At 37.8% G+C, this 12,012-nt stretch overlaps 1 non-coding gene across 1 annotated transcript; it reads left to right on the forward strand.

Annotated features, from left to right (window-relative positions):
- Positions 1 to 1,344: 1,344 nt before the first annotated feature.
- Positions 1,345 to 1,452, forward strand: LOC148545506 (small nucleolar RNA R71). The gene has a single exon (XR_015901009.1). It is a non-coding gene; the product is annotated as a small nucleolar RNA R71 (small nucleolar RNA).
- Positions 1,453 to 12,012: the final 10,560 nt, after the last annotated feature.

Genomic DNA, 12,012 nt, shown 5'->3' on the forward strand with positions numbered 1-12,012 from the left:
GATTTCTGCATTAATTACTTATTTCTATAGCCCTAGGCTACTAGTTTTCTATAAATAGGACCATTTGCTATTGTATTTACAGACTTTTTCAGATACTTTTTCATCTTTGAAACTTATATGTTCACGTTTGGGGGCTGGCCTCACGGCCATGGCTAGACCTTTTGTTCTTATGTATTTTCAACAGTGGAGTTTCTACACACCATAGATTAAGGTGTGGAGCTCTGCTGTTCTTCATGAATTAATGCAAAGTACTACTGTTAGTTTTCTATTCAATTCACGCCTACTTCTTCTCTAAGATATACACTCGTTCTTCAACTTGATGAATGTGATGATCCGTGACACTCATCATCATTCTCACCTATGAACGCTTGCCTGACAACCACCTCCGTTCTACATGCAAACAAGCTTGAATGTGTATCTCTTGGGTTTCTAATCTAAGATTGGAACCTTTGTGGTATAGCCTAGAATTATTGGTGGTCATTCCTAAGATCCGGAAAGTCTAAACCTTGTCTGTGGTATTCTGAGTAGGATCTGGGAAGGGATGATTGTGACGAGCTTCAAACTCGCGAGTGTTGGGCGTAGTGACAGACGCAAAAGGATCAATGGATCGTATTCCAACATGATCGAGAACCGACAGATGATTACCCGTGCGGTGACAGTGCATTTGGACCATTTTCACTGAGAGGATGGGAGGTAGCCATTGACAACGGTGAAACCCAACATCAGCTTACCATGGAAAGGAGTATGAATGATTGGATGAAGACAATAAGAAAGCAGAAGTGCAGGAGGAACAAAGCATCTTCATCCGCTTATCTGAAATTCTCACCAATGAATTACATAAGTATCTCTATCTTATTATATATTTTATTCATCTTTTAATTATCAATTCTCCATAACCATTTGAATCTGCCTGACTGAGATTTACAAGGTGACCATAGCTTGCTTCAAGCCGACAATCTCTGTGGGATCGACCCTTACTCACGTAAGGTTTATTACTTGGACGACCCAGTACACTTTCTGGTTGGTTGTGTGGAGTTGTGACAAAGAGTTGAGATTACAATTGTGCGTACCAAGTTGTTGGCGCCATTGATGATCACAATTTCGTGCACCAATGGCATTCAGAGTATCAATCTCAAGAACTCTTTTCTTCTTATTTGTCCCATTATTCACAGGGTTCCTTTCAGAAGTGTACATGAATTCATTATTTGCAACCATCTCAATGAGTTCCTGAGCTTCTGCAGGCATCTTCTTCAGATGAAGAGATCCTCCAGCAGAGCTGTCTAATGACATCTTGGACAGTTCAGATAGACCATCATAGAAGATACCTATGATGCTCCATTCAGAAAGCATGGCAGAAGGACACCATCTGATCAATTGCTTGTATCTTTCCCAAGCTTCATAGAGGGATTCACCTTCCTCCTGTCTGAAGGTCTGAACCTCCACTCTTAGCTTACTCAATTTTTGAGGTGGAAAGAATTTGGCTAGAAAAGCACTGACCAGCTTTTCCCAAGAGTTTAGGCTTTCGTTAGGTTGTGAATCCAACCATATCCTAGCTCTGTCTCTTACAGCAAACGGGAAGAGCATAAGTCTTTAGACCTCAGGGTCAACCCCATTGGTCTTGACAGTATCACAGATTTTCAAGAATTCAACTAAGAACTGATGAGGATCTTCCAATGGAAGTCCATAAAACTTGCAATTCTATTACATTAGAGAAACTAATTGAGGCTTTAGCTCAAAGTTGTTTGCTCCAATGGCAGGGATAGAGATGCTTCTCCCATAGAAGTCGGGAGTAGGTGCAGTAAAGTCACCAAGCACCTTCCTTGCATTGTTGGCATTGTTGTTGTTTTTGGCTACCATGGCTTCTTCTTGTTTGAAAATTTCTGTTAGGTCCTCTCCAGAGAGTTGTGCTTTAGCTTCTCTTAGCTTTCTCTTCAAGGTCCTTTCAGGTTTAGGATCAGCTTCAACAAGAATGCCTTTGTCCTTGCTCCTACTCATATGAAAGGGAGGAGAAGAAAGTATGGAATCCTCTATGTCACAGTATAGAGATTCCTTGAGATGCCAGAAGAAAAGAAGAATAGAAGAAGGAGGTAGAAAGGAGAGAATTCAAACTTATAGAGAGAGGGAGTCCGAATTGCACATTGAGGAAGAGTGCTAGTCCCTTAAATAGAAGAAGGTGAGAAGGGGGAAAAGAATTTTTGAAATTAAATTTTGAAAGATTTTGAAATAATTAAAATAAATTTTGAAAAAAATTGATTGATGATTTTCGAAAATTAAAATTGAGAAAGTAGTTAAGTGATTTTGAAAAAGATTCTGAAATCAGAAATAAAAAAAAAGATATGATTGAAAATTATTTTGAAAAAGATGTGATTGAGAAGATATGATTGAGAAGATATTATTGAAAATCAATTTAAAAGAAATTTTTAAAATTAAAGTTGATTGCTTGACTAACAAGAAATTAAAAGACATGATTCTAGAATTTAAAATTTGATCCTTTTCTTAATAGGCAAGTAACAACTTGAAAATTTTGAATTAAATCATTAATTGTAGCAAGGATTTTCGAAAATACTAAAAAAATGGAAAGGATTTGATTTTGAAAAGATATGATTGAAAAGATATGATCTGAAAAAAGATTTGAATGCCCAGCTTTTTCTATGTAATTCCTCTGCTGCATGTTCTGAATCTTCAATTCTCTATATTATTGACTTGAAAAGACATAATTTTGAAATTTTTTTGAATTTTTAATGATGAGAAACAATAAAATAAAACTAATCATGGAAAATCAAGATCAAAACAAATAATGCATGCAAGACACCAAACTTATAAATTTTCATATTAGAGACACTAACAAATTGAGAATGCATATGAAAAACAACAAAACACACAAGACAAGAGAATTTAAAGATCGGAGCAAGGAAATCATCAAGAATAACTTGAAGATTAATGAACATAATGCATATATTCGAAAATTGCAAGAAATTAAATAAAACATGCAAGACACCAAACTTAAAAATTGACACTGGACTCAAACAGGAAACATAGATTTTTTTGGTTTTATTATTTTATAAATTTTTTTTGTAATTTTTAAAAAATTATTTGGAAAAGAAAATAAAGATTTCAAAATTCTTAATAAGAATTCCAGGAATCATGCAATGTTAGTCTAAAGCTTCAGTCTAAAAAGATAAGACATGGCTAGCCAAGCTTCAGCAAGACATTACATACAACAGCCAAATTGATGAGAATCAATCAGCTTTTGTGATGATAAAAACATCATCTAAAACTCTAGAATTCATTTTTAAAAATTCTGAAGAATAAAAATAAAATAAAGTTACCTAATCTAAGCAACAAGATGAACCGTCAGTTGTCCAAACTCGAACAATCCCCGGCAACGGCGCCAAAAACTTGGTGCACGAAATTGTGATCATCAATGGCGCCAACAACTTGGTACGCACAATTGTAATCTCAACTCTTTATCACAACTCCGCATAACTTACTAGCAAGTGCACTGGGTCATCCAAGTAATAAACCTTACATGAGTAAGGGTCGATCCCACGGAGATTTTCGGCTTGAAGCAAGCTATGGTCATCTTGTAAATCTCAGTTAGGCGGATTCAAATGGTTATGGAGAATTGATAATTAAAAGATGAATAAAATATAAAATAAGATAGAGATAATTATGTAATTCATTGGTGAGAATTTCAGATAAGCGTATGAAGATGCTTTGTTCCTCCTGAACTTCTGTTTCCCTAGTGTCTTCATCCAATCATTTATACTCCTTTCCATGGCAAGCTGTATGTTGGGTTTCACCGTTGTCAATGGCTACCTCCCGTCCTCTCAGTGAAAATGGTCCAAATGCGCTGTCACCGCATGGCTAATTATCTGTTGGTTCTCGATCATGTTGGAATAGGATCCATTGATCCTTTTGCGTCTGTCACTACGCCCAACACTCGCGAGTTTGAAGCTCGTCACAGTCATCCCTTCCCAGATCCTACTCGGAACACCACAGAAAAGGTTTAGACTTTCCAGATCTCAAGAATGGCCACCAATAATTCTAGCCTATACCACGAAGGTTTTAATCTTAGATTAGAAACCCAAGAGATACACATTCAAGCTTGTTTGCATGTAGAAAGGAAGTGGTTGTCAGGCACGCGTTCATAAGTGAGAATAGTGATGAGTGTCACATAATCATCACATTCATCAAGTTCTTGTGTGCGAATGAATATCTTAGGGAAGAAATAGGCTTGAGTTGAATAGAAAAACAATAGTACTTTGCATTAATTCATGAAGAACAGTAGAGCTCCACACCTTAATCTATGGTGTGTAGAAACTCCACCGTTGAAAATACATAAATAAAAGATGGTCTAGGCATGGCCAAATGGCCAGCCTCCAAAAGAGGGTTCAATCATCAAAACATGATTAAAAGATTGATTGAAAGATCGATTGAAAGATGAATATACAATAGCAAAAGGTCCTATTTATAGAAAACAAGTAACCTAGGGTTTATAGAAATAAGTAAATGATACAGAAATCCACTTTCGGGCCCACTTGGTGTGTGCTTGGGCTGAGCATAGAAGCTTCCACGTGTAGAGACTTTTCTTGGATTTAAATGCCAGCTTTTGTGCCAGTTTGGGCGTTTAACGCCAGCTTTCATGCCAGTTCTGGCGTTTTGACGCCAGAATTTTTATGCTGACTTGGAACGCCGGTTTGGGCCATCAAATCTCAGGCAAAGTATGAACTATTATATATTGCTGGAAAGCCCAGAATGTCTACTTTCTAATTAAATTGATAGCACGCCAATTGGGCTCTTGTAGCTCCAGAAAATCCACTTCAAGTGCAGGGAGGTCAGAATCCAATAGCATCTGTAGTCCTTTTTCAGCCTCTGAATCAGATTTTTGCTCAGGTCCCTCAATTTCAGCCAGAAAATACCTAAGATCACAGAAAAACATACAAACTCATAGTAAAGTCCAGAAATGTGATTTTTATTTAAAAACTAATAAAAATATAATAAAAATTAACTAAAACATACTAAAAACTACCTAAAAATAATGCCAAAAAGCGTATAAATTATCCGCTCATCAAAAACCCAGAGGAAGAGAATTCAATTCTCTTTCCCAATTCTCCCTAAAAACTCTAAATCTCAAGAAAAACAAATAAAATTGAGCTCTCCACTGAAGTCCAGTAAAAAAATCTGAAAAGAAAAGCTCCTCAAAACTTAAATCCTAAGCTATTTATACACTCTCTTCTAATGATCATTAAGCCTTGAATTTGGGCCCTTGGCCTTGATGGAATTGGGTTGAAGATAGCCTCTGTTGATTACTCTTGGTCTTGAGAAGAAATTCGTTTGCACTATGGACTTTGGGATCATTCATGTTTGAGTCAACGTTTGAGGCAAACGTTGACTCAAACGTCTTCGTGTAATGGCATTATGCAGAACGGGTGGTTGCTGTCACTCACGTTTGAGCTCAAATGTGATCCACCCCAAGGTAATCTTCAGCCAACGTTTGACCTCACGTTTGAGGCAAACGTTGGCGCATATGTGGCTTCTCCTCCAGGGTGTTTTTAAGCCAACGTTTGACCTCACGTTTGAGGCAAACATTGGCGCAAACGTTGAGCTCCTCCCAGGGTATTCCTTAGCCAACGTTTGACCTCACGTTTGAGGTAAACATTGGCACAAACGTTGAGCTCCTCTAGGATGTCTATGCTGTTATCCACGTTTGAGTTCACGTTTGAGGCAAACATGAACTCAAACGTGATCTTCTCAATGCTGCCTTTATTTCCATTCCTGCCATCCCCTTTCTTCAACCTTCCTCCAAGCCTTTTGGTCACCTATCATCAATCAACAAATGCATCAAAGCTACGCTAAAATCATGAGACTTCTTCTTATCCTTGACATATAAGAAATTATAGTACAAAACCTCATGAAAATGCATCAATTTACTCATGGTTGATTGAATCCAGGTACACATGAATTTCTACCCAAATGGCTTACTTGTAACTCAAGAAAGTGTATAAAACCTATTAAAAACAAAGAAAAAAGACTAGTAAAACTAGGCTAAGATGCCCTGGCATCAAATGCCATTTTGGTTAATTTTTATCATGTACTTTAAATTTGGTACTTCTCCTCATTCACTTGTTCACTTAATGATTGGTGATGTTTTCTTCTATACGCATTGAGTCTACTTTGCTTGCTAATTAGATACTCATTGAACATGACTTGCTCTTTGTTATGGATGCTTGAGATTACTCTTCTCATGCTATTGCATGCTTTACTTCCTCTTGCATCCCATGCCAAGTGTTGTGAACCATGTATCTATGATCACTTTGTTGCAAGATTTTTTTCGGGCACTATCTTTCACTTGCATGTTTTTGTTAAAATAATTCTTTGGGTTTAATGTCTTCCTGTTTCCCTTCCTTTCTCAGGATGGCCACCAAGAAAGGCAAGGAGAAAGCTTCAAGGAAATCGGCCGCAAAAAGGTACCCCAAAGGCCAAACTCTAAGGCGCACTCTTCATTAGGAGCCAAACACCTATCTAAGAAGGCGAAGACACCCGCTCCTATTGATAAGAATGAAAAGAGCAAACCGGCAAAAGATTCTTCAAGGTTCTCCAACCGCTTCTGTGAAATTATGTTCCCCTCCATAGCTGTGAGGAACTATCATCCTGAGCATCTACTCGCTCCACCGGACAAGGTTGCTCCTTATATTCTACCCTGCATTGAACGACGAGGATGGAAGTTTCTTTCGAGAAAACCAAGGGAGATCAACCTCTCTTGGGTGAAAGAATTCTACACTAACTACCATCTTTCCTCTCTTCAATCGGTATACATGCGTCGGAAGCAAGTATCAGTTTCAGAAGAGGCTATTCAACAAGTGCTTAATGTCCTACCGGTACCAAGTGACATGGATGGTGGTGCACGAATTGTAAATCACACTTTTTACAACTCGTACTACTAACCAGCAAGTGCACTGGGTCGTCCAAGTAATACCTTACGTGAGTAAGGGTCGATCCCATGGAGATTGTTGGCTTGAAGCAATCTATGGTTATCTTGTAACTCTTAGTCAGAAAAATAATAAAATAATTCACTTATCAAATTTGATTGCAAGGAATAAAAGGGCAGAACATAAATTATACTTGTATGCAATGATGGAGAATATGTTGGAGTTTTGGAGATGCTTTGTCTTCTGAAACTCTGCTTTCCTCTATTTTTTGATTCACACACGCACGTCCTCCTATGGCAAGCTATGTGTTGGTGGATCACCGTTGTCAATGGCTACCATCCATCCTTCCAGTGAAAAGGGTCCAGATGCGCTGTCACCGCATGGCTAATCATCTACAGGTTCTCAATCGTACCGGAATAGGATTTACTATCCTTTTGCGTCTGTCACTACGCCCAGCACTCGCGAGTTTGAAGTTCGTTATAGTCATTCAATCCCTGAATCCTACTCGGAATACCACAGACAAGGTTTAGACTTTTCGGATTCTCTTGAATGCTGCCATCAATCTAGCTTATACCACGAAGATTCTGATTAAGAGATCTAAGAGATATTCATTCATTCTATGGTGAAAAGTAAGTGGTTGTCAGGCACGTGTTCGTGGAGGAATGATGATGATTGTCACGTTCATCACATTCATATTGAAGTGTGAATGCATATCTTAGATAGGAACATGCATGTTTGAATGGAAAACAGAAATACTTGCATTAATTCATTGAGACACAGCAGAGCTCCTCACCCCCAACAATGGAGTTTAGAGACTCATGCCGTCAAAAGGTACAAAGTTCAGATCTAAAATGTCATGAGATGCGAAATAAACCTCTAAAAGTTGTTTAAATACTAAACTAGTAACCTAGGTTTACAGAAAATGAACAAACTATGATAGATGGTGCAGAAATCCACTTCTGGGGCCTACTTGGTGTTTTCTAGGGCTGAGACTTGAGCTAATCACGTGCATAGGGCTGTTTTGGGCGTTCAACGCCAGCTTTGGATCCTTTTCTGACGTTGAACTCCAACTTGTAACTTGTTTCTGGCGCTGGACGCCAGACAGCAACATAGAACTGGTGTTGAACGCCGGTTTACGTCATCTATCCTTGAGCAAAGTATGAACTATTATATATTGCTGGAAAGCGCTGGATGTCTACTTTCCAACGCAATTGGAAGCGTGCCATTTGGAGTTCTGTAGCTCCCGAAAATCCACTTTGAGTGCAGGGAGGTCAGAATCCAACAGCATCAGCGGTCCTTTTTCAGCCTGAATCAGATTTTTGCTCAGCTCCCTCAATTTCAGCCAGAAAATACCTGAAATCACAGAAAAACACACAAACTCACAGTAAAGTCCAGAAATATGAATTTTTGCCTAGAAACTACTGAAAATAAACTAAAAACTAACTAAAACACACTAAAAACTATATGAAATTAACCCCAAAAAGCGTATAAAATATCCGTTCATCATAACACCAAACTTAAACTGTTGCTTGTCCTCAAGCAACTAGATAAATAAAATAGAATACAAATAATTTTAAGAAGCAATAATATCTCAGAGTTTTTTGAGTGAAGCTCAGATTCTAATTAGATGAGCGGGACTAGTAGCTTTTTGCTTCTGAATAGTTTTGGCATCTCACTTTATCCATTGAAGCTCAGAGTGATTGGCATCTATAGGAACTCAGAATTTAGATAGTGATATTGATTCTCCTAGTTCGGTATGTTGATTCTTGAACACAGCTACTTTATGAGTCTTGGCCGTGGCCCTAAGCACTTTGTTTTCCAGTATTACCACCAGATACATAAATGCCACAGACACATAATTGGGTGAACCTTTTCAGATTGTGACTCAGCTTTGCTAAAGTCCCCAATTAGAGATGTCCAGGGTTCTTAAGCACACTCTTCTTTTTGCTTTGGACCTTGACTTTAACTGCTCAGGCTCAAGTTTTCACTTGACACCTTCACGCCACAAGCACATGGTTAAGGACAGCTTGGTTTAGTCGCTTAGGCCGGGATTTTATTCCTTTAGGCCCTCCTATCCACTGATGCTCAAAGCCTTGGGGTCCTTTTTATTTACCCTTGCCTTTTGGTTTTAAGGGCTATTGGCTTTTTTCTCTTGCCTTTTGGTTTTAAGAGCTTTGGCTTTTTCTGCTTGCTTTCTCTTTTTCTTTCTCTATATTTTTTTTTCTACAAGCTTTGTTCTTTGCTGCTTTTTCTTGCTTCAAGAATCATTTTTATGATTTTTCAGATTATCAATAACATGTCTCATGTTCATCATTCTTTCAAGAGCCAACATATTTAACAGTCTTAAACATCAAATTCAAAAGACATATGCACTGTTCAAGCATTCATTCAGAAGACAGAGAGCATTGCCACCACATATAAATAATTAGAATTTATCTTATTAAAAACTCGAAAAAATATTGCCTCTTATTCTAAAGAAATTTTTCTATTTTATTCATGTTTAATGATGATGATAAAATTAAATTATAGCTTAATTGGGGATAAAATCAAAAATATAGATACTAATTACTACTATATGACTCCTAAGGTAAAACTAAAATAAAAATAGTTATCACAGAGTTAAGGCTAAGATTGGAATTTAACAACCTTTGTTCTGGGAAGTGGATGTTCCTCTAATCTGCGGGGTGCTTGGTCCTTCAAGAGATAATTTCTGGCGCTTCAATTCCCTTAAATCACGCCCTTGCTCCTCCTGTTCTTTAAGCAAATAGCAAAGAATGCTACTTTGTTCCTTCTGTTCTTTCTGTATTTGTTCCATAGCTTCTTGCATCTTGGTAATAGATGTTTCAAGATACTCCCAGTATTCAGATTGAGGGATTTCTGGGAGAATTTCCTGTGTTCTCTTCTTGATGGAGTCATCCTGTGATTGTTGTTTTTCCATTGATGCTTTGGTGATTGGCCGCTCAACTGAGATATACTGAGTTATTCCCATCCTTACTCCAGCGTCCTTGCAGAGCATAGAAATCAAGCTTGGATAAGCCAACCTGGCATCTTTGGAATTTTTGTTTGCAATTTTGTAGAATTCAGTTGAAATCAGTTGATGAACTTCCACTTCTTTTCCCATCATGATGCAATGGATCATCACTGATCTTCTAAAAGTGACTTCAGAACGGTTGCTAGTGGGCAGCAGAGAATGCCCAATGAAGTCCAGCCATCCTCTGGCGACTGGTTTGAGATCTTCTCTTTTGAGTTGATTTGGGACACCCTTCGTGCTGGTGGTCCACCTAGCTCCAGGGATGCATATATCCTCTAGAATCTTATACAGGCCCTTGTCTGTTCTCATCATTCTCCTATTGAAGGAGTCTGGATTATCTTTCAGCTGAGGTAGCTTTAAGATCTCCCTGATCTTGTCAGGGTGGGTATGAACAATCTTTCCTCTGACCAAGGTCCGATAGTCATAGATAGCAGATCCAAATAGTCTTTGCCTGTCTGTATGCCACATATTAGCATAGAACTCCTGGACCATATTCCTTCCCACTTTCGTTTCAGGATTGGCTAGGATCTCCCAGTTCCTGATTCGGATTTGCTCCTGGATCTCTGGATATTCGTCTTCTTTTAGATCGAATCTAACTTCCGGGATCACTGATCTTAGACCCATTATTTTGTAATAATGGTCTGAATGTTCTTTAGTTAAGAACTTCCCTTGATTCCAAAGTGGTTTTGGAACACTCTTTTTCTTGCCTCTTGGAGTGTGTTGTTTTCCTTTAGGAGCCATGATCTTAGTGGGTATGGTTTAGTGATCACGGATAAACACACCAAACTTAGAGGTTTGCTTGTCCTCAAGCAAAAGAAAGGAGAGGGATAGAAGGAGAGCTAGTGTAGGATGGTGGATGAGAGGGGAGGGAGGCCGAATCCATATTTAAAGGGAGAGGGGGGTAGGTTATTTCGAAAATACAAAGAAAGATAAGATAGAAGATATGATTTAAGATTGAAAAGATATGAAAAATATTTGAAAAAGATAGATTTGGATTTTTGAAAAAGATAGTATGGAAATTTGAAAAAGATATTGATTAGTTGAAAAGATTTTTGAATGAAAAGAGATAGATTTGTTTTGAAAATTTTGAAAAAGGGTTGAATTGGATTAAAAAAAAAGGATTTGTTTTACTTGCTCAAGCCTCTCTCTTTGACACACTTCAACCACAAGCATTTACTAGGATAATAACTCTTTGAGTTCTTGTTTCTTTCTTCTTTTCTGCCTAGTAATTGATGCTCAGAGCCTTGGGCCATGTTCTTTTTTTTTTCTCTATTTTCTTTTGTTTTGTTTGCTGCTTCTCGGATCAATAAATGTTTGAGAATCTCCACAACACTTCTTTGAACTCTATGTCCCGCCTATCAGCTCCCATGCAAGTTTTCATAAGCATGCAACCTCAATACATAATCATACAACTAGAACCACCACTTCTCTTAATCTTTTGCTTGCCTCAAAATTGTTTAATTCCTCAATCCTTCTTTTCAAAGAACTTTCATATGATGCATTTTTGAAATATTGAGTGCAAACAAGTTTGAAAAGTGTAGTGTTGTGAATAATCAAGCATCTTAATTATTGAATTACAGAAAAACTATACTATGCAGACAAGCAGGGGTTTTATATCACTTTCAATCGTAGCAGTCTCTGATATAAAACAATCACTGAACAGTACAACCTTTTGGAATCTACTTGCTGTCCTCCTCCTCATCATCCTCATTGCTGGTTTTAGCATTCCTCTTTCATTTCTTTGGGTGATGATGCTTAATCCTTCCAAAAGCTTGTATGACACTCTGCAATGATATTGAAAGTTGTTTGTTCTCCAAGCACTTGAAAAATGGTTAGCATGCATGATTTATTTATGGGCTTTTGAACTTACTTTGGTGTGGGAACACCAAACTTAGTACCTTGCCAATGGTCCTTGTGTATCAAATTAACCATGTGTAAAACTCTTTTTCTTTTTCAAAAGTGACAAAACTGGAAACTTAGGAAACGGCAGCATAGTTAACCAGTTTATCTAAATGCTTGAAGCTAGCATTATGCAGAAAGTGAGAATGT

The sequence above is a fragment of the Arachis ipaensis genome, chromosome B9, assembly GCF_059453495.1.
Source record: "Arachis ipaensis isolate K30076 ecotype BB chromosome B9, ASM5945349v1, whole genome shotgun sequence".
Classification (NCBI taxonomy): domain Eukaryota; kingdom Viridiplantae; phylum Streptophyta; class Magnoliopsida; order Fabales; family Fabaceae; genus Arachis; species Arachis ipaensis.